The sequence below is a fragment of the Lissotriton vulgaris genome, chromosome 8 (assembly GCF_964263255.1).
Source record: "Lissotriton vulgaris chromosome 8, aLisVul1.2, whole genome shotgun sequence".
Lineage (NCBI taxonomy): Eukaryota > Metazoa > Chordata > Amphibia > Caudata > Salamandridae > Lissotriton > Lissotriton vulgaris.
In genome coordinates this window covers 1,430,444,089-1,430,470,747 of record NC_141696.1, presented here as the reverse complement: position 1 = coordinate 1,430,470,747, position 26,659 = coordinate 1,430,444,089, and the positions used below count along the sequence as shown (strand labels likewise).

The window sequence follows — 26,659 nt, the reverse complement described above, 5'->3', positions numbered from 1 at the left end:
TCAAACCTCCTCCTCGTTAGGAACATGAGAAGAAAATACCGTAAAATGGTGTGGACAGCAAAGGCTAAACACAAGGAAGCGATGTGGGTAAAATTGTTACTTGCAAGTAAAAAGCGAAATACGCTGGACTTTTAGGGCATTATCAACAAATTAAACAACGGCAAAGCATTGTCACTGGACCCCGCAATTAGCAATCAAGGTTGAGAAGTTCACGTAAAGATCCTCTATTTCAAAAGGGAATCTTCCACTACCGAAATACTTCAACGTTAAAAAATAGTGATGATTGTGAGCTATTCGGAAGGACCATCAGACATGGTAATAACCCCCACTATAGGTAAGAATAAACGGGCGACTAAACAGTTAACAATATTCTCAAATCCGAGGGTGCACCAGGACCAAACGTTCTCCCCAATGCAGTATTTAAATACAACAAGGAATTTTGGGCAAATCACCTCTCAGCTCTGTTTAACCAAGTCTTTATCCGAAACCAGTTGCCCCCATCGTGGAAAGAAACATAATTCACCCGATTTTCAAAAAGGGGGACAGGAGACTACCACGGAACTATTGGTTGATTTCCCTAATAGACGTGGAAGCTAAACTTTATGCCTCATGTATCTTGGAGGAGATTCAGGATTGGGTGGACAACAACAATTCAATTCCCGGCTATCAAATAGGATTTAGAAAAGGAATGGGGACCACAACAAACTTATTACCCTTGCCCTCCTGATGGAAAGAGGCAAAACAAAGAACCTTCGGCTATACGGGTGCTTTATTGACATTAGAGTTGCATTAGACCGAGTGAGCAGGTGGAGACTTTGGGAAAAACTCAAGGAGTGGGGGTTGCCAAACAACCTACTCAATGCAGTTATGCTCCTGTACACTAATACGTGGGCAAGGGTCAAACAAGGCCAAGGAACAAGTCTAACGTCCAAAAAATAACTCAGGACGGATTGAAACAGGGCTGTGTCCTGGCCCCGTGATTATTTAACTTATACCTTGCCGATTTAGGAAAAACCTTGGGCAAATCGAAAGCCACGCTCCCAAACTTGGACAAAACCCAATCCCAATTCTGCAGTTTGCAGACGATATCGTCCTCTTAAGTAGAACTCCATTAGGGCTGCAAAGATTGATAAAAGCACTACATTCTTATTTAGATCAAGTACATCTGGAATTAAATAGGGAAAAACAAAAGTAGTACGACTGATGGAGTGCAAGAATATCAAATTTAGTTGGACATCTAACAACCTAGCAATAGAAGAACAGCAATCTTACCGTTACCTGGGGCTGACCCTCGGCCAAGGGAACTCCAAAAAAGAACACACCATGGTTCTAAAAGCAAAGTCACAGATGCTAATATATGGCTATAGGCAACTCCTACAGAAATTGGGTGGCCCAAACCACACCCATCTTCTAAAAGTAATGGCGCTCAGATCCTACCCACTTTATCTTATGGATTGGTGACATGGCTCGGAGGGGAGGCAGGCCTATTAAACAATTTACAAAATAAAATTTATAAGGATGTATTTAAACTACCTAAATCTTCTTCAGCCGCTCAGGTGTGTCTAGAATTTGGACTACAAAATCAAAGACTTCGGTCCATGACAAGATTCGCCAAATTCTGCTATAAACTTTGTGCGGCTGACTCAGATTCTTTAAACAACATCTGTTGGCAAGAAATAAACCTTGATACCATCCAGCCCTCAAGAAATCCATGGGCTATCTATTTGCGAACCTGCCTCGCTGAGCTTGAACTTCAAGAAGCTTGTAATAGGAAAATAGACCAAGCTCAGTTCGGCAAAATTGCTAATTCTATTGCCAAAAGGAAGTCACTGTTAGAGGACAAACAAACATTGATCCATCAACGTCATGCCTGGACAGTAATTTCTTCTTACAAATTCCAAAAACCCCAGGCATACTTGGCCACTCATTTTAGTCAACATTTAAAAAAAAAAAATCATAGACTACCGTATGGGTCTCCATGAAACCAAGGACTTAAGACCTTCCTGGAAACTCCAAGAAGAATGCCAACAATGCAGACTGTGCGGTTACCAAAACGAAACTCTACCTGCCCTGATTTGTGTGTGCCCAGCTCTTATGGTTTCAAGAAGATATTTTCTACGGGACATTCTGAATCAATTGAACATAAGAATATGTCGACAGGCTGTGATAACCTGGTTGGGAGGCTCTTCTTCAATCCTAACTTGTTGGGGCCTTAAATTTATGACTGAAGCAAGAAAGCAGCTCCAGGTCCATTAGTGAACGTTCAAAGTTTTATTGACCGAGGAGTAACCCGCCACTCCGGCATGTCCGTATACACCCAAGTCGTTATTGCTGCTATTGGGGGGAATCGAGAAAAAGTTTTAAAAACCATTTACTTTTTTTGAAGCTTTTAACGATAATCTGTTTGTAAATGTGGACCATTTTTTACTACTTAAGGATTTTTATTAATTCAACAATAAAAATGATTGATTGATAGATTCTACCCCAGCCCAGTGGTGGCTGGCACTGATTGGAGATGGGGGTGTGGAAGTGGGAGGTGAGGGGGTTTAAAATGTAAAAATGATAAAACATACCTGATTGCCATGTCTCTCCTCCGTCATACCTCGTCGTCTCTCCTGGCCAGATCAGGAAGCACCAGGCTCCCTATAGCCAATCACAATGCTGCAATGCATGGTTGTGATTTTGGGCTGAGACAGGCATTTGGAGCCTAGGCACGTTCTCCACCCACGCTGTAATGTAGCCTGGGTGGAGAACATGCAAAGTGCGCATGACTGTTAGACGGCCCGAGACAGCCAGCCAAACATTCATGCTCACTTGGAGTGGACAAACTACTTCTCCCCCTGCTCCTGCTTGAGCAGACCAGCCCTGCCTGCCCTCAAAGTTGCCGTAGCAGGAAAACATAAAATTATACTAATGTCGAGTTATTATCATTTTATGTTTCCTTTATTTCACTGCTGTGTCGCAGCGGGCGATGCCTCTCTACTTTAGCCTGCATGACTAAAAAACCTCAATGGTGGTACTTCGAGGGGAAGTTGAGGGGACATTAGGTTTGGGCCGGCCGCCAATTCTTCGCCTCATACTTCACACAAAAAATGCTTTAATAAATATGAAAAGATTTGTCGCACTACAAGGGGAGAGACTTTTGCAGTAAGCAGCAGATATATGTTAGATGGAGCATTAACTGCTGTTGGATACCTGAATTCTAAGTCTACCTAAGTTTGATTGTTCAGCGCAGAGTCATACAGCAAAAGGTACAGCTGGTGTGTCTGTGTGCTTGCATTAATGGCTATTACATGTACTTTCCCATCATTGTGGAAGGAAGTTGAATAACTGATTTGGCAATCAACAGCTATGAACACCCTTAATAAAGGGGAATACAAATTAGATTACTCTTTTTATTGGGTTCGATTAGATGAATGTGTGTGCCATTTATAGCAAATGAAGGCATACAATATAAAAGAAGAAGGGATGCTCTGGGGACTGGTGCCTAGAACTGATTTGCAATTAGTTAAGAGAGAGATTTCTTCAAGAGCCATAGGGCAAGAATCAAGATTGATTCAAAACTGAAAATGTTTTTTTAATTTTGTTTTACATTGAAACCAGTTCTGCTTTTAGCTTTAACACCCCTAAAGCCGGCGCCATTCATGGTAAATGACAGCATACAATATACAACTAGAAGAGGTTAAGAGAAAGATGTGTACAAGCATCATAGCTCAGTGATGGAGTTTCCCTCTGTAAGGGTTAATGAATGATCTCTTGTTTTCATTCGCAGTCGTTTACACTGCAGAAACAAAGTGCTTTTGTACAGGCAGCACTTTGAAGCAGCTTTTCTTGTGATAGCTGCATGACTCACATCAATGTGTGGTTAAAATATCTTAGCTTTCAAAGAAGGTCTCTACAATTGTTATTTGTAATAAACTACTTTGGCAGCAAGAGTCAGCAAGCTATGTAAATATATACTTATAACTGGGCACCGTAAGATAATTAAAAATAACTAATTAAGAGGTTGAAGATAACAAAAACATTTAACTCAAGTGAAAGCAGAAGCACAAATCTGCAAAATCATAAATACTATGTGTATGTTTCTTACAGTAAAAGATGTTTTCCATCTTTATTGTTCCCTTGACACACGGAACAAGACAAGGATTTCGAAGCATATTTCGCTTCGAAATCCTTGTCTTTATTGTTCCCTTGACACACGGAACACACAGAAAAGGACTCCACAATCTTTGTGCAATTTTTCTTTATTTTTAGCTGTCCGCCATGACACGTTTCGGCCTTCACAGGCCTCGATCACATGATCAATTACAGGGAATTTGTATATGTGTCTTCGGAGCTATATATTTAGAGCCATTTATAATGGAAGTTTTACATGAGATAAATTTATCTCTATCACGTGCCATCTCAATTATATAATTTGAAATTTAATTTTTATTCAATGGGCCTATGTGAGAAACCAACACAGGTACAGTAGACCTGACTCAGGACCTCCAAACTCAATTCCCAAGCCAAGATTGGATTTATTTGGGAGGTATTGCACCCCATGGATTTATTTGGGAGGTGTCACACTGCAAACACCCCTCTAAAGCTACATCCCTGACTGTCAGGCCATGCTTCTTCACACTGCTTGACCTGATCGCCTTTAATTTACACAACCCAACCCAACCTCTACTGATCCCTCTATTCCTCGCATGCAACTGATCTTCTTTCTCAGTATTCCTCCTAATGAACAGGTGACGCAACTCACTTTCCCTGCGCCACCCTGAGAAACCCTTGTGTCACCATGGATGTGCCGTATTTACAATACAGCGCACCATGGCGCAAGGACTAAAAGATGCGTCAGAAATTCTGATGTATCTGTTGGCACTAAAGTCACGCATTGCTGGAGTCGTGTCGCAAGCACAACACAACTCCAGCAATGCATGATGAGGCCTATTCTCATTGTGCTGCATTACTCCTTACGCCTGCTACAAGCAGGCGTAAGGTTTTGACTCAGTGGTGTCCTAGAAGTGGGGCAGTGAAATCTTGTAAATTTCACTGCATCACTTCTACCAGGCTTTTTTGCGTGGGAACGCCCACCCTGCATACATTAAACCTGACGCAGGTATAATGTGACGCAGGGCTTTACAAAGTGACACATCTCCCTCTATGCGTTACGTTGTACATGGGCCACATTATTACACAACCGCTGCTTGAGATTATTCAATTGACAAGACTCTTTTGTCATTTTGCTCTCTCTTCTTCAATCCTTTCCATTATCTTGACACCTAGCACTTTGATAAGGTCTTACAATAAAGCACTATACATACAACCAACATTTCATAACATCTTTCTGTCTATGGGGATGGGTGCATATCAGGTGGTATCTGTGCAGGTGCCCCTGTTAGATATGTTGCTCTATCTGACATCAATAACGCATACACGCCAAAAGGCTATGTTTATTTGTTATTTGCATGCTTATGTGAACAAAAAGAATTTGTAACCTATTGGCTTTCTCAATGCATGTTAAAATGGCACTAGTTTCTTCTAATTTGTGACTTCATAGAACAGTAAAGAAACAGGAGCAAGCTACATACACCAATGGTGCTCATTGTATTGATCCTTGAAGGGTACAAAGCAGGCCGCTTGACTGTAGTTCAAAGCAGTAACTAGTAGATCAAGAACAGACCCCTGCAGGAAGTGCTTTAACCCACTGGGTGTGGAAACTAGCTATACTTATTGTCATTTGAGATATGTTCTCTATTCTTTCTTCAAAAAAAGATGTAGAGTTGATTCACAAAGTCCACTATCTATTACTCATATGTCAGAAGCAACAGTTTTACTCTTAAAGGGGTTAAGAATGTATCCCCTGGGGTGTGTGGCCGAACCACCCACAAGATGGCCACAGACTCCTGAAGCTCCGCACTGCGTCGGAGACTACATTAGGCTCGGGCAGCAGTTTGTTTTATTTCCAGACCATGAGGTGGAGGATTTAATACGCGAACGCGCGGGGGTGAAGGTATTTTCCTTGTTGGCTTTTTTAAAGCTGTATTTGATGCCGTTTTTCCCCCTTGTCTTGTTTACTCGGAATCAGCGGTCTCCACTCCTATTTTCTTAATTGTCATACCAGGCCACTTCCCCCCAACAGCCAGCACGTTTGCAACCCTCCCCCTTGCCCACCTGTAATGCTGCCACAGACTCTCCACCTCCCTCCGTAGATATCACAACGCAGCGCCTAAACCTTCTAGAAACTCAGCTCGAAACCTTGTTCCATGGCCTGAGCAAAACCTTATCCATCCTGGCCGAGATCTGAAAGCCCACCTAGCCGCCTGTAACACCCACTACTCTTACCTATCCTGAGCGTGCCAAGGCATCACCCTCAAATGGGGCTCCTGCCCCGCCCAGGCCCTGGCCTTCAAGATTGGCTACTGAAAATCATTCTGATAGACACAGAAGAGCAAAAAATGCACTTTCCTTGCAGGACGCAGCATATCTAGCCTCAACCTATGACTCTCCACCCAATTCCTCCCCCAAATCTTCAATCCAAGTAATTACGGGAGTCAGAAGAGATCACCTTCCACCGAAAATCCCTACACCTCTAGCCCACCTAACCTCTCTTCCCAGAGCACTGTCAAATAAGAATCCGAACATAGAAGGGTCCCCCATAAAATTCATGCTCCTAAACTGCAGATCGGCCTCTGAAAATGCAACCGAACTAGCAGAAGCCATCCTCTCCCACGATATAGACATTGAATTCATCACGGAGACCGGGCTCAACAATCTTTCTTACCTCAACATGGACATGCTGGTGCCTCCGGGATTCACTATGATCAACAAAGATCCACAAGAACAAAGGGGAGGGGTTATAGCTATCATTCACAAGAACACCTTTTCCATCACGGAAATTACATCCTGCCTATACAGCACCTTTGAGTGTCTCTAAGTCAATATCAAGACATGTGTTAAAAAGGCCAACAATCTGTCATCTCCTCTACCACCCACCTGGCAATTCCTCTGAATTTGGGGAACACCTTCTGACTTAATTGCACAATGTTCTTTCGGTAACTCAAACAATATAATTCTAGGTGACCTCAATCTAAGATGGAATTAATCTAAAAAGCCACTCATTCAATCGCTAAACAATCTCCTACTAGAAAACAATTTGACCCAACACTGCGCAGAAGAAAGTCACCACAGAGGAGCAACACTTGACGCAATCTCAGTGGAGTGGTGTGGCTCACTGGTTAGAGGTTGCAGACCTGAGAGCAGAGGACGGCCCGGGACCAGGGTTTAATTCCCGACGCGGCAGGGTTGTGGACCAGGGTCAGTGCACTCGATAATTCATATCTCGGTGCCTACTCTAACCAGGGATCACACTTGGCAACTCTGGGCATTAGCTTGCCTCATATCCACAACGGCCCCCCACATACGCCGGGGATGCCTGGTTTCACCTCGGAGATACCCAGTAGGGACCATCTCACAGGCAAAGCCAGGACGGGTTCCCCAGCGGTCTACTGCGCAGAGATACTCCTTCGGGAGTTGATTCTAGCGCATTACAAACCCTCAATTAAATAATTAATTAATTAATCATTGCCAAAAGCAATGCAATCACCATTGACCATATCCTTCTAGTAGACTGGTCCGACTATCACCTCATCCTTTTCTGCATTAACCAAATAGTCCCAACTCAACTCCCCACGCAGGACCCTCCCAAATGGGTTAGAATCACAGCTAAGATCCCGCGAGCGACACTAGAAGAAAAAATAAGCTTGCTCCTCCCCAACAGCACTGATCACCTCTCAACTATTGAACTTACCTCTCTTTACCACTCCTATATGACACTCACCCTAGACAGCCTTGCACCTATGAAACTAAAAAAATCCAGGAGCATTCCATCCAGATCATGGTTCACCACTGACATCAATGAAGAAAGAAGACTTCTAAGAGCCTCAGAAAGAATCTGGAGGAACAATCCCACCGCCCTTCATCACGATCAACTCCAAACAGCCCGCAGGAACTACAAAAAGCACATTAAGAACAAAAAGACATCTTTCTTTTGCTCTGCAATAGACACCGCAAAAAACCGACCCAAAGAACTCTTCAATATAATCAGGAATCAAACCTCTAAGCCAGTGACATCCACAACCCCGGCATCCATTGATCGTTGTGAAAAGTTCGTCATCTTTTTCAATGATAAAATTACTAAGATCGACGTTACAATTGGCTCAAATTGCATCCCCACCGCCGCGATCCAGACGTCTGAATCAAACAACTGCGCCTCCTTAAACCCCCAAAACAATGGTCCTCCTTCAATCCCATTCAGGAAGCAGAGATAATCAACCTAATCTATAATGCTAAACCCTCATCCCACACCCTGGATCAATTACCCCCCAAAGTGACCAAGCACCTGAAGCTCATCCTAGCTCCGCTATGGTGCAAGATCATTAACAGCTCATTGTGCTCAGGAGTCGTTCCGGATTGCCTCAACGTTGGCCAAGTCACGCCACTGCTGAAAAAGCCTGGTCTAGACACTGAAGATCTAAATAACTTTAGACCGATATCAAACTTACCCCTTCTGTCCAAAATCCTGGAAAGATGTGTACTTCCTCAGCTAACCCAACACCTGGACAACATCAATCTCCTAGAACCCCACCAATCTGGCTTCAGAAAGGGTTGCAGCACTGAAACCGTAATCCTTAATGTCATAGACGATCTTCACAAATCACTAGACCAATGCTGCCTTCTCATCTTCCTAGACCTTTCGGCTGCATTCGATACAGTCAATCACAAACTGCTCATCAAGACTTTTCAAGAAAGGGCAGGTCTTGAAAAGACAGTCCTCCACTGGTTCTCTTCCTTTCTCCTCAACCGCTCACAAAGAATAAAGATTAAAGTGGAGTGGTGTGGCTCACTGGTTAGAGGCGGCAGACCCGAGTGCAGAGAACGGCCCGGGACCAGGGTTCGATTCCTGACACGGCAGGGTCTCGGACCAGGATCAGCGGACTCGATAATTCTCGCATCGGTACCTACTCTAACCAGAGATCACACTCGGCAACTCTGGGCATTAGCTTACCTCATCTCCACAACGGCCCCTCACAAACGCCGGGGATGCCTGGTTCACCTTGGAGACTCCCAGGAGGGACTATCTCACAGGGAAAGCCAGGACGGGTTCCCCAGCAGTCTATAGCGCTACGAGGCCTGTGGTGCGGGTAGAAGTGCGCTTTATAAGACACTTTCAATTTCAATTTCAATTAAAAACTTTAAGTCTGACCTCCACCCCGTCAACATGGGTGTTCCACGAGGATCAGGCCTCTCCCCTGAGCTTTTCAACATCTACATCAAACCCTTTACACTCTACTCAGGAAATCCAACATACCCTTCCACCTTTAATGCGGATGACACACAACTCTATCTGGCTACCTCCTCCATTGCTGACATCCAGAGACTCAACGCCCCTCTCAGGGAGGTACAAGACTGGCTCTCAAATAATCACCTGAGACTCAATCAAGAGAAAACGGAAATACTCCTCATCTCCAACAAAGACGAAAACCCACAAATCACGGAATGGCTCAAAGCCATTGATGCCCTCAATAGCAACCTCATCCTGGCGGATTTGGTAAAATCTCTAGGTATCAGCTTAGACCCGAAACTGAACATGAAAAAACACATCACAAGATCCACAAAAAGTACCTTCCTCGATCTGAAATTACTGTATAAAATAAAACCCTTCTTCCCACCCAGAGACTTTCAACAAGCCACCCAAGCACTAGTGCTCTCTAGAATCGATTACGGGATTGCAGCCCTGACTGGGACATCAAAATCTCACCTCGCCCTCATGAAAACAACCTTAAATGCAGCAGCTAGAATGGTCACTGGTATTAAGAAATTTGATCACATCTCCCCTGCACTCAAAGCACTCAAACGGCTCCCAATTGAATTGAGAGCCAGCTTCAGAACAGCCTGTCTCACTCACAAAGCCCTGCACACAGGCAAACCGGAATACCTGGCTGCCAAACCCAAAAAGGCCGGCCAGTCCAGAAACCTCAGGAGCTCCAACACTCTGCTACTCATCCTGCTGAAATCTTGTAAGCAGAAAACCGCGACAAAATCGTTTGCCCGAAATGCCCCCAAAATCTGGAACTCCATCCCCCCACATCAGAACGATCCACTCATTTCCCAAATTCAGAAATCTGCTCAAAATCCTCTTCCTTGACCGCTCTCAAACAAACCGTTAGGAGCCAAGGACTTCCCGCAGCCTGCCCTCTTTCTAACTTTACATTTCGACCAGTGACACGAACTCAGACCATGAAAATCTTTCTGGACATTCGTCCTGTGTAAACAAAGCATCTTTGGGGGGGGGCGCCTTGTTTGAACTTCATCCTCCATGACTGCGCCTCTGTCCATCCTTTACTTAGTTTGATTCTCATGTTTGACCATACTCTGTACTGCCTATTTGCACATAATTTACTTGCTGTAAAGCGCTCTGATACCCTCGGGTCCAGCTAGCACTATATAATACTCCTAAATAAAAATAAATAAATAAACATATTCCAAGAAGTGTAGGGAGAAGAGCTGGAAAATTCCAATGAAATAGGGGGGTGTGTAGAGAAATCAGAAGAGTTAGCAGTCACAGCTTTCTTGAGGGTAGGGAATATACAGTCTATCTTGACTGGATTGGATTTAGAGGCTTGTATGAGAATGGTACCCTTATTGTAGAGAGTGATGGTGGCAGTAGCTTTGAGGAAAAGTGTGGGTGAGATCATTAATTTGAGACCATGAGGGGTTTTCCTAAATTCCTTTATTCGAAGCATGGAGAAGATGACCTTCCGCCAACATGCCAGTTTTCTGGTGTAGAAAATGAGGTCATTAGAAGGAATGCTGTTTTTTGGGCAGATGTAGACGTTGGAGATTAGTGTTTTAGGTCTAGATTCGAGTAGTCGATGTTTGTGTTTTTTTGCCTCATTTTTGGAGAGTTCAGGAGGATAGTTGATAGGGTCAAGAATGAAGTTCATTCTGAGACAGGTCAGTGGAGAGAATAGAAAGGGTGGGACCAATTTTCGTGTTCACAGGGGTGAGAAGGATTTTGAATCAGAGGGCAGGCCGGGGTCAAGGTGGAATAGGCAGCATAACAATGAGCGAGAACTTCAGATGACGATAGTTAGGTAAATAAATTTAAGTAGAGGGCTCTATGTGAAAGGACCATTCCAATATGACCAAATTGATGGGTTGAGGAGGAGTTGTGAGGAAGTCCTACCTTTAGCTTAACCGCAGTGTTAGAGGCACAGAGATCGGACCTACTTTGCTTTCAGTGCCCTGACTCAAGAACTTGTCAAAAGGGTAGTCTTACCTTCTGTCAAAGAACCTGTCAAAAGGGTAGTCCTACCTCACTATTTAGTGCTGTTCATCCAGGGTGCAGGGAACAAGAAAAGTAGGGGATTCTGAGCGACACAGCAGCAAACATGAGGCAAGGAGTCTCTAGAGCCCGAAGAAGGGTGCTAAATTAGAATAGTGAACTCTATTCAGGTACAGCAAGGCAGAGCAACAACCGAGAGTAGAGATAGATGCTCCACCAAATGCAAACAGAACTTGAGGATCCAGCTGCCGGTCGGAACTGCGTCCGCAGCATGCTGCCACCAGCTGCCAATAAAATTAGGTAAGGCTATGACGGACTACAGTTGGGTCTTGGGTTGAACTGGAAGAGTAACTAAATATATCAAGTGCTTGCTTTTTCTTTTCTTTTCTTTTATGTATGACTTCCTTTCTTCTGGGTAAGACGAAAAATGCAATCTTCACATACTTTAAATTAGAGCATCTCTTCTTCACTCCCTGGACATAAAGCCCATCTGGACATTCAAAGATGGCTGCCAAAATAGCTGAGATGAGTGTTAGAGGATATTAGTCCTCTTTTATTTCCATTCAGCACAGAAGGATGATCGCTATCTTGTGATTATGGCAAGTCCAGTGATAAAATGGAGGTTATAGTGGGAGTTGGGACCCTGCAGTGCAATAAGGGTCAGAGCAAGCTCAGCTCTCCCCTGATACCCTCCCCGGTCCTGTTTCATAAATGTGGGTAATCTGAGTCAATCGCCCGGTCCCACATGAGATGTTTCTGTGATTGGACCAAGTTAGCCAAAGGAAATCAAGACCTGCTTTGCAGTAGGTCGCGGATCAGAGAAGGATTACCGTTTGGGTAAAGGTGAGGTTAGGCGGCCGTCAAGCAGATCGGGAATGTTATGGCAGCCAAAACCCAACAAAATCAGACATTGTCTGGAGTGAGGCCCTCACCAATTTGTTTTTTTTAAAGATATTTTTATTGCAGATTGGCAAAATATACAATTATTCCGGTCAGCATCATTACAACCAAAACGTACTATATATATGCCACGTGATCTTACAGTACACGGCCATTCAGCCCACAACCCGGAGGGTGGGCGGCATTGTCCATAAAAGTGACGTTTGCATGCATGACATACAAATATATCAAAGACCGGTCAACAATGTAACCTTGCATCTGCTTTTCTTTTTCTCCCAGAACTCCAACGAAGATAATAGCTCATCGAAGCCCGTGTTGACTGATCTGTACTGCTAGTCTTTAGCAGCATTACTCCCGCCACCCCTTGTCCTTTGCGCATTACACGAAAAACATAACACAGCAGGATAGTGCCATCATCCTATGGTCAACACTGAACATTCCTGTAGTTTGCTGTATACTAGATATAGTAATCACTCGAAAGTGGGGCTCTCAGTCCTCCCCTTCTGTCGTTTGATGAACCTTCAGCGTCTGGACTAGGGCCTCCCATGCTCTAGCTACTTCCAATGCCTTCTCATTACCTGATCGGGTAGCCTGTGTGAGCGTTACCACACTTTCAAAGCTCGCTCACTTGCAGAATTCCCGTTTCCAGCGCCCACTCGATGGTCCCTCACTTGGCTTCCAATGCAGGTAATTTCGCGCTTAGCCAGCAGAAGCCCTAGATCGATAAATTTACTAGTAACCTTGGTTTTAGTAGTGTGTGGGAACCAATGCAACAGACAGGTGGCCATATCATATTCTAATTGTCTGTCTGTGATTTCGTTCAAAAGCTCCCCCACTGCCTCCCAGTTACCATCCATTCGTGGGCATAGCCATAGCATGTGTTCTAGTTCAACATCCTCCTCTCTACGTCTCGGGCATGCTGCACTCTGGACCCGGAAATTCTTCCGGATCTGCCCCGGCGTTAAGTAGGCCCTATGCAGTATAAAGTATTTAATTTGTTGGAGACGAGCGTTCCTGGTGCCCTTCCACGCCCGTTTGAGGATTTGTTCCCATGTGGTGTCAGGGATTAGTCAACCTATGCTCTCCTCCCATTTCGCCTTAAGAACTTCCAAGGGACGCATGCCCTCCTGCAGCAGCCGGGACTGGAGGCATGTCACTGCCTTGACCGTTCCTGCCGCCATCACCGTATATTGACAAGCAAGGGTCAATACCGGTTCCGTTCTCCCCGTTCCCCAGTGTTTTTGTATCGCGGTCGTAACCGTAGCATGAATCAAAAAGTCTCCGTCCGGATGCCCATACATGTCCTGCAGTACCGGGAAGGGCGCTACTTCCCCGTCCACGTACAGGTCCCCCACCATCTGGACACCCAACTGTTCCCAATGCGCTAGTGGGGACCAGTCCCTGCCGTGCGGCAGTGCCGTCAGCATGCCCAGTGGGATCTCCGGAGCGTATGGGCGAGGGGTCCCCGAGCTGTGCTGTGTTCTATTCCACCAAAGGCGCAAGGTCCGCTCCTCACTGGTCAGGTCCCGCAGAACGAGATTCTGTTGCATCACGATATATGCCAATACATGGCGTGCTATTCCCTTTCCCCAGCTACCCTCTGGGCCCTGATACTCCCGAGCTATATTCTGTGTCAGAACTTGCAGTTGAGCCGCCAGATAATAAAGCTCAAAGTCAGGCACTGCCAATCCGCCCTCCAGTCTGGGTCTCATCAACGTCGTCAGTGCTACTCGTCGTCTACCGCTGCCCCAGAAGAATCCCACCATCAGCAATCTTAGGTCTTTAAAAATTCTCGGCGGGAGCCAGACCGGCAAGGTACGAAAATAGTACAGTAGTCTGGGGAGCGCTACCATCTAAAGCGGCGCCACCCTGCCAATCACCAACAGGGGGAAGGTCCTCCAAAACTCAATGCAGCTCCTCAATGCTCTAACACACCTGCCTATATTACCCTCCAACAAATCCTTCTCATCATGATAGACCCGAACACCCAGATAAGTGAGGCAGGTCGGTTCCCACATTAACTCCCCCAAGGATGCCGGAGGGGGCATGCCCCGTCGAGTCGGAAAGAGGCACGTCTTAGTCCAGTTCACCTTAAGTCCGGAGACCGACCCAAAGCGGGAGTGAGGCCCTCACCAATATCCCTGTTCGGTTCGGTGGGGTGTGGTGCCATGGACCTGTCACAGGTGCATCTCCATAGAAGCGAGCGTGACCTGGCGACAATGGAAGGCTTATCGACCCTGGAGGGGGGGGGGCAGCCTCTCTCCTTCCTATCCATTCAAGTCGGTTTTGGTCCAGGCGGTCGTCCATCAGCATAGACAGCCTTTTTTTCAGTGCAGTAGAGAATTTCGGAGCAGGATGATGCTGCCCTCCCTACTTGCGCCACCGAGAGTCGACGATCAGCCAATCCGAAATAAAGGTCAAGGCGAGCGGCTGATAGGGTGAGTAAATCCACAGAATAATCCAGGATGGATGGCAGAAACAGGGAATAAGACCCGATAGGTAATCCCCACCCTGTGAGCCAAAACTCAGAGCTCCTATACCTTTCCATCTTGGCAGTGGTAACCTGTGCTTTATTTACTCTTGCCTATTGGATTACGTTTGGGCCTCCCTTCTGCAGCATTTTTTATTGCTATTTTACAGCATTTGAGACTGTCTGCTTCTTCTCCTGTGACTTAAGAGTCTGCTCTCTTTTTACATAAAGAGTCCTCGTCATCATCCTGTCATAAGGCTGTCACCTCATCTACAAACATGCAGTCTGTCTGTAAAGACTTCAACACTGCTACAAAGTGGTAAAAGAAAGATCCTAGTTCTCCTACAAAGTTGTCACCATTACATTTGACTCTAGACATTCTTATGTGAGAAATAAAGCTCCTGAAACCTTTTCTTATAGGAACTAACACTACACTTCAACACATAGATGAGAAATAGTCAAATCCAGAGTATAGTGTGTCGGACATTGAGCAATGGATTAGTGAAGCACAGAATGTGGCAACCAAGATTGATGGTGTGTCTAAGGAGATAGCGCTTCTTATGCAACAAACGGAGGATTTGGAAAATCGGAAGAGATGTAAGAATCTCCAAATTTATGGCATTCCAAAAGCGGGCGGAGGGTTCTGACATGCTTGCTTTCTTAAGAAACACATTCCTAAACTAGTTGGTCTTAAAGAGGGAACAAATCTTAATTTACTATGTGCTGATCGAGTTGGCCCTAAATCTGTTGCCGCTTTGTCATCTGGTCACCCTAGAGGCATGGCTGAGGTATTATATTTAGTTAATATGTTTAGATGAATTCAAGGTATATAATTATTATGTTTTGTAGGCAAATAATCTTAGGGTTATATCTTAGATTGTTAAGGGTCTACGTTGCCCTATCAAGGAACAGAGTTATCACTTGTTTGTCCCATTCTCAAATGTAATATTGCCTTTTTACAAGAAACTAACTTGCTTGATAAATATGTCAACTCACTATGTAAAAATTGAGTTGGTCAGGTATTCTTTTGCCCTGTCACTGCTAATAAGAATGGGGTTATCATACTTGTCCATACATACCTTCCTTTGATAATAGAGAAAGAGGAAAGTGATACTGAAGTTAGATTGAGTTTCATACATGCTACTATTCATCTTACATCTATTTTAATTTAGACTATTTATGCCCTACTGGTGTCAATGTACAATTTTGGCACCAAATGTCGGTTATGATATGCGAATTTCATGGTAGGTGGAGAGTTTATTCAGATTATGGACCCTTTTTTAGAAAGAAACCTTCAAGTTAAATGTGTTCCGAATAAGATGCAGAAAACATTTGCATGATCTATTCACTCCAGAGGTCCGGTGAATGCTTGGAGATTGTACTATCTAGATTCTCTGGAATACACTTTCTATACACCCACTCATAAATCTTAATCCAGAATTGCTTTCATATTTCTTTTCCCTCCTATAATTTCTGCATTGTGAAATTGGGTTCATACTCCTTTCAGATCATGCTCTTGACTTATTACCGGAAGCTTCTAAAATTAACAGATGACGTTTTAACAATAGTCTGCTGAAGGATAAGGTTTCTGTACAGAGTTTTGAATGTTTTCTTAAAGAGTGTTTCACTTATAATAATACTCCTGATCTCCCATTTCATGTAATTTGAGATGATTTTGAGGCATCTGCACAACGTCATATAACTAACTATGTTTCATCTAAAAAGTAAAAAGCCCTTAAGGAATCTTCACTTTTTTCCAACCTCTACTGAACAATTGGAGCATGACTCTTTTACCACAAAAAAATGTATACTATATTAAAACTTCTAATGCGCACCAAATTCAAATTAAATCAAGAAGCTTTTGGAATATTGTTCAAGATGAACTCCAAATTCTATGGGGAGGGGCATAATAAAGCTGGCAAATTACTTGCAAATTACTTGAAAGTTAAATATCAGAAGTCTAAAATAGTTAAGATTATAGATAGAAATAATATTCCAAATTTTAATGATACTGAAATTTTGAACTCTTTCACTGATTATTATACAACCCTAAATACACTTGATTATTTTCCTTCAGATGAGGCACTGGGTTCGTATTTTAATTCCCTTTCAATGTGAAAGCAGCTGGAACAGAATTGTATTCTTGTTTTTCACATATTTTGTCCCACATTAACTTACCTTATTATATCTGTATTTTCTTACTCTTAATGAAGCCCAAAGCACTTTTTTGGAAGCCTTGATTTGCCTAATCCCTCTTATTCCAGATATGGTAGGCTGAGAGCAAACTGGATTAGTAAAAGACGGATCACTGAAATAATATCTACTACCAAAATATCGAGTTCCCAAAATATCGATGACAAAATATCGAGGGACATAATATCGACTTTCTATCTTCACTAAGGTAAGTACAAAAATATCGACTTTAAAATATCGAGTGTTAAAAATATAGACTGTCAAAATATCGATTTTTTTATGTCTTTAAAATAAGTTAAAATAAGTTAAAACTATTATAATATTACATATATTTAATATAAACATTGTTAAAATTATTAAATACATGTACATTATTACATAATTAATGTAAATTTAAAAATTAATAATAATAATACATATATATATTAATACGTGTTATTAATAAAACATATAGAATATATTTACCGTGGCATAGCAAAAGGTTTAAATTTAATGTAACCACTCCAGTGGGTGCTACATTACAGAGATCGTTGGATAGCGTAGGGGTAACAATTACTATTCCCACTCCAGTGGGTGCTACAGTAGAGAAAGCGTACGCCTGTACCCCAAAAACTCAAAACTGACCCTGAACCCTAAAAATATCCCTGTACCCCAAAAACCCAAAACTGACCCTGAACCCTAAAAATACCCCTTTACCAAAAAACCCAAAACTGACCCTGAACCCTAAAAATACCCCTTTACCCAAAAACTGAAAACTGACCCTGAACCCTAAAAATACCCCTTTACCCAAAAACTGAAAACTGACCCTAAACCCTAAAAATACCCCTTTACCCAAAAACTGAAAACTGACCCTGAACCCTAAAAATACCCCTTTACCCAAAAATGGAAAACTGACCCTGAACCCTAAAAATACCCCTTTACCCAAAAACTGAAAACTGACCCTGAACCCTATAAACACACAACCCGCTACAGAAAATAAATTAAAAAAAATTAATTATTTATCAATTATTTATTTTAAATTAATTACCCATTATATTTTAATTATTTACCAATTATTATTTAATTAACAATTAGATTAAATTTACATATTTATTAATTATAATTAAATTACTTCCCACCCTATTCCCCTATAAACACACAACCCGCTACAGAAAATAAATTACTAAAAATTAATTATTTATCAATTAATCATTTTTAATTAATTAACTATTATATTTAAATTATTTACCAATTATTATTTAATTAACAATTAGATTAAATTTACATAATTAATTAATTATAATTAAATTACTTCCCACCCTATTCCCCTATAAACACACAACCCGCTACAGAAAATAAATTACTAAAAATTAATTATTTGTCAATTAATAATGTTTAATTAATTAACTATTATATTTTAATTATTTACCAATTATTATTTAATTAACAATTAGATTAAATTTACATAATTAATTAATTATAATTAAATTACTTTCCACCCTATTCCCCTATAAACCCACAACCCGCTACAGATTTATATTACTCACATATTATTAAATATTAATAACTTACCTTATTTTCGATATTTTTCTTGTCTATATTTCTTTTAGTCTATATTATGTCTAGTCTATATTTTTGATTCGATATTTTGGTTATTCTAGTCGATATTAGTCGATATTTTTGTTGTCTATATTTTGTCTAGTCTATATTTTGTCCAGTCTATATTTTTTACTCGATATTTTGTCCAATCGATATTTTGGACTCGATATTATGTCTGTTTACCGTAAAAGACACATGACTGATAATTCTAGAATTTTTCTGGACATTCTACAGGTTGCTTCAGCTAATAATATGCCTATGGCTGCCATAACTTCAGATGCCAAAAAGGCTTTTGATCGTGTCCATTGGTGATTTATTATCCGTAATCTTGAGTGGCATGGCTTCAGACCAACGTTTCTCAAATATATAGATATATTATAATCCTCCCCAAAGACAACTGTCTTTCCTAATGGTGCCCAATCTTCTTATTTTTCTCTTTTAAGGGGCCCTAGCAAGGATCTCCCCTGTCTCCTTTACTCTTTATATTGTCCGTAAAACCATGTTTGCATACTTTGACTTAAAAGGATATAAACTCAACTTTTCAAAATCTGAGGTTCTCCCCTTCATAAATATTGTTTAAAAGATATGCTTTTTTGGCACGGAGTTCAAATGGAACTCACACTCTATTAAATGTTTGGGAATTAAATACCTCAGTTGCAAAAACCATTCAGATTAATTTAGCTGAAGTCAAACATAAGATTCTTCAAATGGCAGAAAAATGGTCCCCTTTGTATTTGTCTAGGTGGGATAATGCTTCCCATCATTAACTTTCATTTGTCCATGTTACCTGTTTAACTTCTTTTAACATTTTTTAAGGCACTTAAGAAATCACTTGGGGTCTCATTATGATGTCGGCAGACATACCATTGCAGAATCAGGACTGACTAACCTCCGGTAGGCAGTCCAGATCACAGAATTTGTGTGTGCCTGCAAATGGTGCTGTCACACACTCTCATTTCTCTATGGGAGCTTGTGCTGTGGTCAAAAACCTGCCACAGCACAAGCTCCCATAGAGAAATAGGAGTTTTTATTAATCTCTGCTCTGCATGTCAGGCACCACACGGTGCCTGCCGCTCGGGCAAGGATTGACAGGTGGCACCATATGTGCCCCCCAGGCCCCACAAGGTGGCAGCTGTTACAAGGGAGGTCCTGCTAGGGACCCCCAAATTTGCTTTCCAACAGGCTTTTCATGTTGGAAAGCCCGACATGAAGAGCCTGTGGGAAACCAACACTGTATTCCCAACAGTGAAAACATCGTCCTTAAGGGATTACGTGCCTGTTCTGATTGGCCCGTCACAAGCCAGATGGAATGACGGTCAGTTTCAAAATCGACCGCCACATTCATAATATCGCGGTCTGAATTGAAACTGAAGATGTCAGTTGGAAAGACTCCAACCAGAGGTCGGAGGCTTTCCGACCGACATCAAAATCAGGTCTTGGTGTTTTTTTATGGAGTGGGAAAAAAACTTGCATTTCCTTAACCTCCCTATGTAAACCTACAGAATTGGGCAGTGTAAAGTTTCCAGATTTTTAGCAATATCACACTGTATTTGTCTTAATTCAAGTCTTGCCTTATATGAGAGATAATGACCAATAATGTATGGCGTAAACTGGAAGATTTATATAATGTAAAGAAAGAGGCCCCCTGCTAATGGAGAGAATTCCCTAAGGCAGGGATCAATTAATCAGTGTAAAGAATTAAGGCAACACAAATGATATAATCACACAACAATGGCACTTAGATAACAAAAAGAAAGAAGAACGAACCAACAGATACTGTTTTTTATCAAAGAAGTACAAAATATATTTTATTAATGATATAGAAAGTAATAAAATAGCCCATTCACACTATCTCAATTGTATCAACAAACATATATCACCCATAAATTGTCTCAATTAAAAACATTGTCACAACATTGATGCCAACAGAGATTTGATGATCAGATTTAGATATATAATAAAGCAAAACAATGTGGCACAAATTCGATTGACAGTTGTTATATTCATGTTTTGAAAAAATATATTTATTTAACTGCCATTGTTGTGTGATTATATCATGTGTGTTCCTTTAAGTTGTTACACTGGTAAACTGGAAGATTCCCTCATATCACAATTCCCTTTCCACTCTCTAGTATATTTTTCAAAGCCCCCTTGAGCCTTATCTTCTCCACATAATAAATACTCTATCATGCTATCTTCTCGTATTTTGACACAACTCATGTCTTCATTGCAGGAATTTCTGGAATCTTTTATTTGGCATAATGAACTTATCAAATTATCTAATTGTACTATTTTTTTAAAACAATGGGTTATCAAGGGCATAATTCAGGTTAAACAATTAATGTGTGGAATTATTCCTGTCTCTCTCTTTCTTGGATATTCAAACTAAATGTGGTCTTTCTTCTGCTTCAACTTCCAAAGGTTTCTTCAGACTGCCCTTTTGCAATCTATTTTCCTATTCAAGCAAACACAATCTCGTACTCTCGTCCCGCCTGCTGAACCAATTAATCTTTCTTTTCCACCCAAAGCATTCTGCATATACTATTATATACATTACATGACTCCTTCTCATCCAAAATCTAAAACTGAATTAGTGTGGGAGACAAACCTTCAGCACTTCTTTTCTTTAAAGATCCGGAGATCAATTTGGAATAAGGTGCATCATGCCTCTTGTAATGCCAGTACCACACCAACCCTTTAAAATGTTATAATAGGCTGTATTTTACTCCACTTTTGTTACATAAATACGATCCAATTCTTCCTAACACATGTTGGTCTTGTAATTCCCTCCACAGCACATACTTTCATTTGTTTTTTCATTGTCCACCAATTAAAGCCTTTTGGTTTCAGGTGTGTCTGTCTATCTTCACTATTTGTTGTATTGATTTTCCTTTTGATATTCAACACATTTGTTGGGACGCTCCTCAAGCTTTTGGTCAGTTAATTCTAAACTAGGTACATTCGTGGACACTTTAATCATCATTGCATTTCAAGTCATTACGTCCAACTGTAGAACATTCTAATAATTTTAGGATTACTAATTGGTGAAATCTTCTTTGTTCTCATCATAGACTCAATGCTGCATTGGTTACTTCTACATTACAGGTGATTAAGAAGGATTTGTTTTGGTCACCTCTTATTGATTATTTAAACAAAAATCATAAAGCATACAAAAACTCTACGATGGTCTTTGAGCCTCCATGATCTTTTTCTTAATATTTACTTCACCTTTTCCTATTTATTGTCATATTTAGTAAATATAACATAACCTATGTTATTATATGATATACGATTATAATAAGATAAGCGTTTATAATGTGCAGTATATATTTCTTACACCCTCTTTTGTTTTTTCATTGTTTTCTTTTCTTTTCCTTTCCATTCTTCCTTTTCTTTTCTTTCTTTTTTTCTTCTTCACGCATTATAAAATATAAAATGTGATTTTTAAATATGCACAGAATTAATGTATTATTGTAATTGGTTTACTGTATATTTTATATCCTTTCTTATTTGTGTATTTTTTCTTGTTGTAATCTTATGGCATTGTTCTCTAACTTAATCCTGGATTATTAATTTTATAAGGAAACTCTGTACAGCTGTAACTTTATTTAATAAAGCTTTTATTAAACAAAAGAATGAATCCCCAGAGTAAATTCTATGTGTAATTTACAAAGTTTGTGTATTTCTCAAACTAATCCAGTGTACAACATTTACACACACACTGGGGCAGATTTATCATCCTTTCAGACAGCACAATGCAGCATAACATAACAGGTGTATTTGTAAAGCGCACGATTATCCAAAGGGGTCCTGGTGCTGAATATCAAATGTTTATTGTTACCCAACTCAATGGTACTCATTTTATCAACCTCAAACGGATGTAAGGCTGAGTGGACCCGCCGGGATTTAAACCTGTGACCATGAGGTCAAACACAGGCCCCTGCAATGGCTGCTTTAGTCCACTGAGCCACCAGACCCAGCAAGCCACCTTGATGTGCTGCACTGTGCCAAAGGGAAGGGGCAAGAATGTGCCATATTTGCCATTATACAGTGCATTGCTGTACTTTCCTAGCGCGGACACACTTTTGACTTCCTAGCACCAATGCAGGCACCCTTGCATCATGTTGCAAGGGTGCCTGCATTGTAGCCAGGATTGTTTCTGTGCAGGAAGGGACACTTTCCTGCACAAAAACAATCCTGAGAGACATAGCTGAAAACAAAATAGGTGAAATACAGAACATGGATAAATACAAAATAGAAGTGAACATTGAACATGCAAGCATATAAATGAATAGTGAAAATACCATGGAAATGAATAATGAAAAGTAATGAATCCGGAATAGTAGTACATATAGAATTGCAAAGAACATACAAAACAGTTGATTATAATGCACTACTGTATATCACAGATGACTGAATGGATAAATTCAGTGCATACGGAGTAAGAATCAATATACACCCTACTTAACACGGAACGTTAGTAAATAATGGATTAAGTATGGGAAACCAGTGAATACCTAAGCAGTTAAAATAAGCTGGATGTAAAAAAGAAGTACATTACAAGAGGAGTAAATATAAAAATGAGGCAAAGAACAGAGAATATAGAACAGGAGGCATTTGGAATGTGAATGAATATTGAAAAAGTATACATTTTAACATGAGTGTCAGTAGAATATTGGGTTGAAACAACAAATAAATGTATCTAGAAGTACAGTAAGCAAGCAAAAGTTCTGATTTGAATATTGTATTAATTATACAAAAAGAGGTGAATGCCCAAAATCTGTTAATATATAAAAGGAGCGTTTACATAGAATATGGAAGAAAGATGAAAATATATAAGAAACAAGTACACAACGGTAGTGACACAGAAAAAGAGTGAAAATAAATCAGGATTTAATATTGAATAGGAGTGAACATAAAATGGGAATTAACATGGGACAGTAGTAAAATGGGTTAAACTAGGTAAATGCTGTACAGGAACAAATATAGAATAAATGTGTGGGCATATATATATATACACACACGCACACACGCGCGCACACGCAGACACACACACACACACACACACACACACACCCACACACACACACACACACACACATATATATATAATAGGTAGTTATAGTTAGGACCATCTTTTCCCATAGACAAATTGCTTTTTGTTTTGCTAAAAACTGTTTGACAAATGTTCGTGAAATTTTCATAACTAGCGTACAACTTACTTAAACTGCTCTCTGGAAAGATTTGGGGTGATCTGTAAAAGCATGGCCGAGATAAGAGGGGTCCCAAAATGCTTTTTCCCCATGCAATTTCTATGGGGATTTTTCCTTTTTTAGGTACAATTATAACCCTAACAGCTGAACGGAATTACACCAAGTTTTGCAGAAAGGTAGATCTTGGTCTAGAAAGAGACCTTTTTGTAATTTTGTTTAAATCTGTTCAGTAGTTTGGGAGTTATTAGAGAAAGAAATGTATAGATATCTAGGGACATGGATCCTTCATGGACCCATGGGTCCGAAGCCCAATTGGAAAAAAAAACCCTTCCCTTCTCACACACCAAACCGTCGCCGCACACAGGCTTGGGCCACGTGGAGTTGGGTACATGCTGGGGGGGTTGGTAAAGCAGGGTATTGTTGTTGTATTAACGTACAGTAATTATATATCACTTTATACTTTTTTTTAAAACATAGAAATTCACAAAAAAAAAAAGGTTACAGGGGTGTTATAGTTAGGTTGATGTTCTAGCCCAAACAAAACCATAGGCCACGATTTGATAGTTTGCTAACATAACTATAAGTATAACTATAACTGTTGAATTTCTGTAATTTTGTATGGGTAAAACATCAACCTAATTATAACGCCCCTATAACCTTTGGCTTTTCTGGTCAAAATATTTATATCTAATTTAAATGGAGTAAATTTTAAAGGATAAGATTTTGTAGATATAAATGAATGTAGAAAATTGGCAGACGTAGAAGGTGTGAATGCTTATAGAAAAGTTATGACTATAAAAAGGTATGAAAACGCAACACGAGTGACAATCGGACAAGAATGAATTAAAAGAAGCGGAAAGACGATGATAGACCAGAGAATAGCAACGAATAAAGGATCGCGGTGAAGGTTGCTTTAAAAGTGTTCGACTCTAGAGGTAATAGGGACTCGTCGTTACAGGATCAGAAACTGTAATCTGAACTCAGCTCCTTGTGCCAGCATCTGTAGGAAGGAGGCTGCCTCAGATAACCTCAGAGACTGAGGGTCTTATTTACAAGTCACTTTTCTCTATATTAAAAGTGACGCACCAGAGGCGCAAGGGGCCTGTAAATAAGCCCCCGACAGTGCATATTTATAGCGCCCGAAAACAGGTAAACTGTGTTATTAAGCGCTTTATTATTATTATTATTATTATTGATGTTGTTATGATAACGAATAAAATTAATGATAATTATTACAGACTGATTTTGTGTGGAAGTTCAGATGCTGTTGTTTCTATTCTCTGCATTTAATGTTCGTCTGGCAGGCGCCAAACACTTGGGAGTGAGTTATAACACGCCTCGCTAGATTGCTGCTGCTGCATTTCAATCATTATAATAATACATAAATACTCCTCTTTTTATTGCTGCATATTTTGATTTCCAACATGCGCTTATGTAAAGGTGCACAGGATTAGAAGAGGCGAGTCTAACAATTAACAGGTAAAAAGAAGGAAGTGACGTGGTCTTACCTGCTGGCGCGTGGTGTCTGACAGGATGGAGGCTTGTGATGAAAGGAGTTCTTCCCTATGTGGCGAGTGACTCGGAGTCCTGGGCGAGAAGTCCACGTGGTACCTGTTACCATGCCTATTAGTCGCCCAGCTGCACGAAGTGATGCTTCTTTGAGGAGGCAGGACAGGGGAATCCCTTAAAAACGCCCCCTACTTTCAGGGATCTGAGATGGACAGCATGACACTGGTGGGGGGCGGTGTTGGTTGGTGGGCAGTGTTACTGCTCAAAAACTATAAAACGTGCGTCACACCTGCACCCAGCACTCAGAAAGAAAGGAACATCACTCAACTTAGGTTTCCATAAGGGGCATTTTCACTTTCTCCCCGAGCACTGCGTGCCGCTGTTTGCCGAGGTAGACCTCTGACGAAGAATTATTTTGTAGCACTTAATCACACTGAACGACCTCGAGGCGCTTCGTGGTGGAAGCAGTGGCTGCATAAATGTTCAAAAAGTTGCGGTGGGAGTTTCTTTCTGAAGGCCGGGTGCCTTTCCTTCACACAGGCAGACCTCTACGAAAAGGAGGAGTCGGCATCAGCGAACCACAGTTGAAACGCCTCTAGGCGCTTCACGACTAAGGCAAAATTTGGCTCAAGTTGCCCGCCTGGCACTTATTACATAACTGGTTGAATTGCAGCCACTGCCTAGCCAGGGAGTGCCCGGAGGTGATTTGATGTGTGGCCTCTCTGTGAGGGAAGGGGGTATAGAAACGCACCTGGTCGAGCCCCTATGCAGACTCGGCTTCAGCCAACAAGCGTCAAGAGGGGATTCGATGAGTTGTCCTCCGCTACACAAGTCGCCTGACTCAGGGCTTCGCCGTTAGAAACGAAAGCAGCTGACTGCCTCCTGCCTTCTGCCTCCTGCCTGCTAGGAGCAGCTCCTGGTTGCGGCAGAAGTGCGATGACAGGCAGCTTTGTAAACAGGGGCTTGGCCCGCGGTCAGCTCTGCTCGAGTTAGGCTATTTTTAATGAAGGGATTTCAGCCTATCAGGGGGGATGTCAGAAAGTTTCAGGAAAATAGCTTCAAAGATAGAAGCGACTGGCTTCCTGCTTGAGACGCTTAGAAGGCTTCTGGGCGCACGAGATGCTATGTTGGTTCATTTATTATGCGGTAACACTTACCTCACAGACACACCTTTGTTTACTGCCATGTCAGCAAATGACAAGCACATCATGTAGAAATCTGAAGAAAAACTCAGCGGGTTGAGCGTCTGTTGCAGAGATATACGCATAATATAGCTGTCTGTAAACATGGGGGCTTATTTATGAGAGGGTTTCATCATGTTTGCAGCACGCAACGTAGTACCTGCGTGACACAAACTTTCAAGCCAGATATTTGAAGCCCAGCAGAGCCACTATCTGGAGAATCCGGAGCAACATAACACTGCACAATCGCTTCATTGCACTACTCTGCCCCGGGAAGGCGTTC

The 26,659-nt window shown here is 41.4% G+C and overlaps 1 protein-coding gene across 2 annotated transcripts in view; it reads right to left on the bottom strand.

The window, feature by feature from the left end:
* The window catches only part of GJA5 (gap junction protein alpha 5), a 230,827-nt gene extending 204,718 nt beyond the window's left edge, over positions 1–26,109 (bottom strand). The window contains exon 1 of one of the 2 annotated variants that reach the window (XM_086935490.1): positions 25,195–26,109. The gene's annotated coding sequence lies outside the window, so the exon portion shown is untranslated. The remainder of the gene's footprint in view (positions 1–25,194) is intronic. The other variant, XM_086935491.1, reaches the window with a different exon arrangement.
* Between the last annotated feature and the right edge of the window lie 550 nt (positions 26,110–26,659).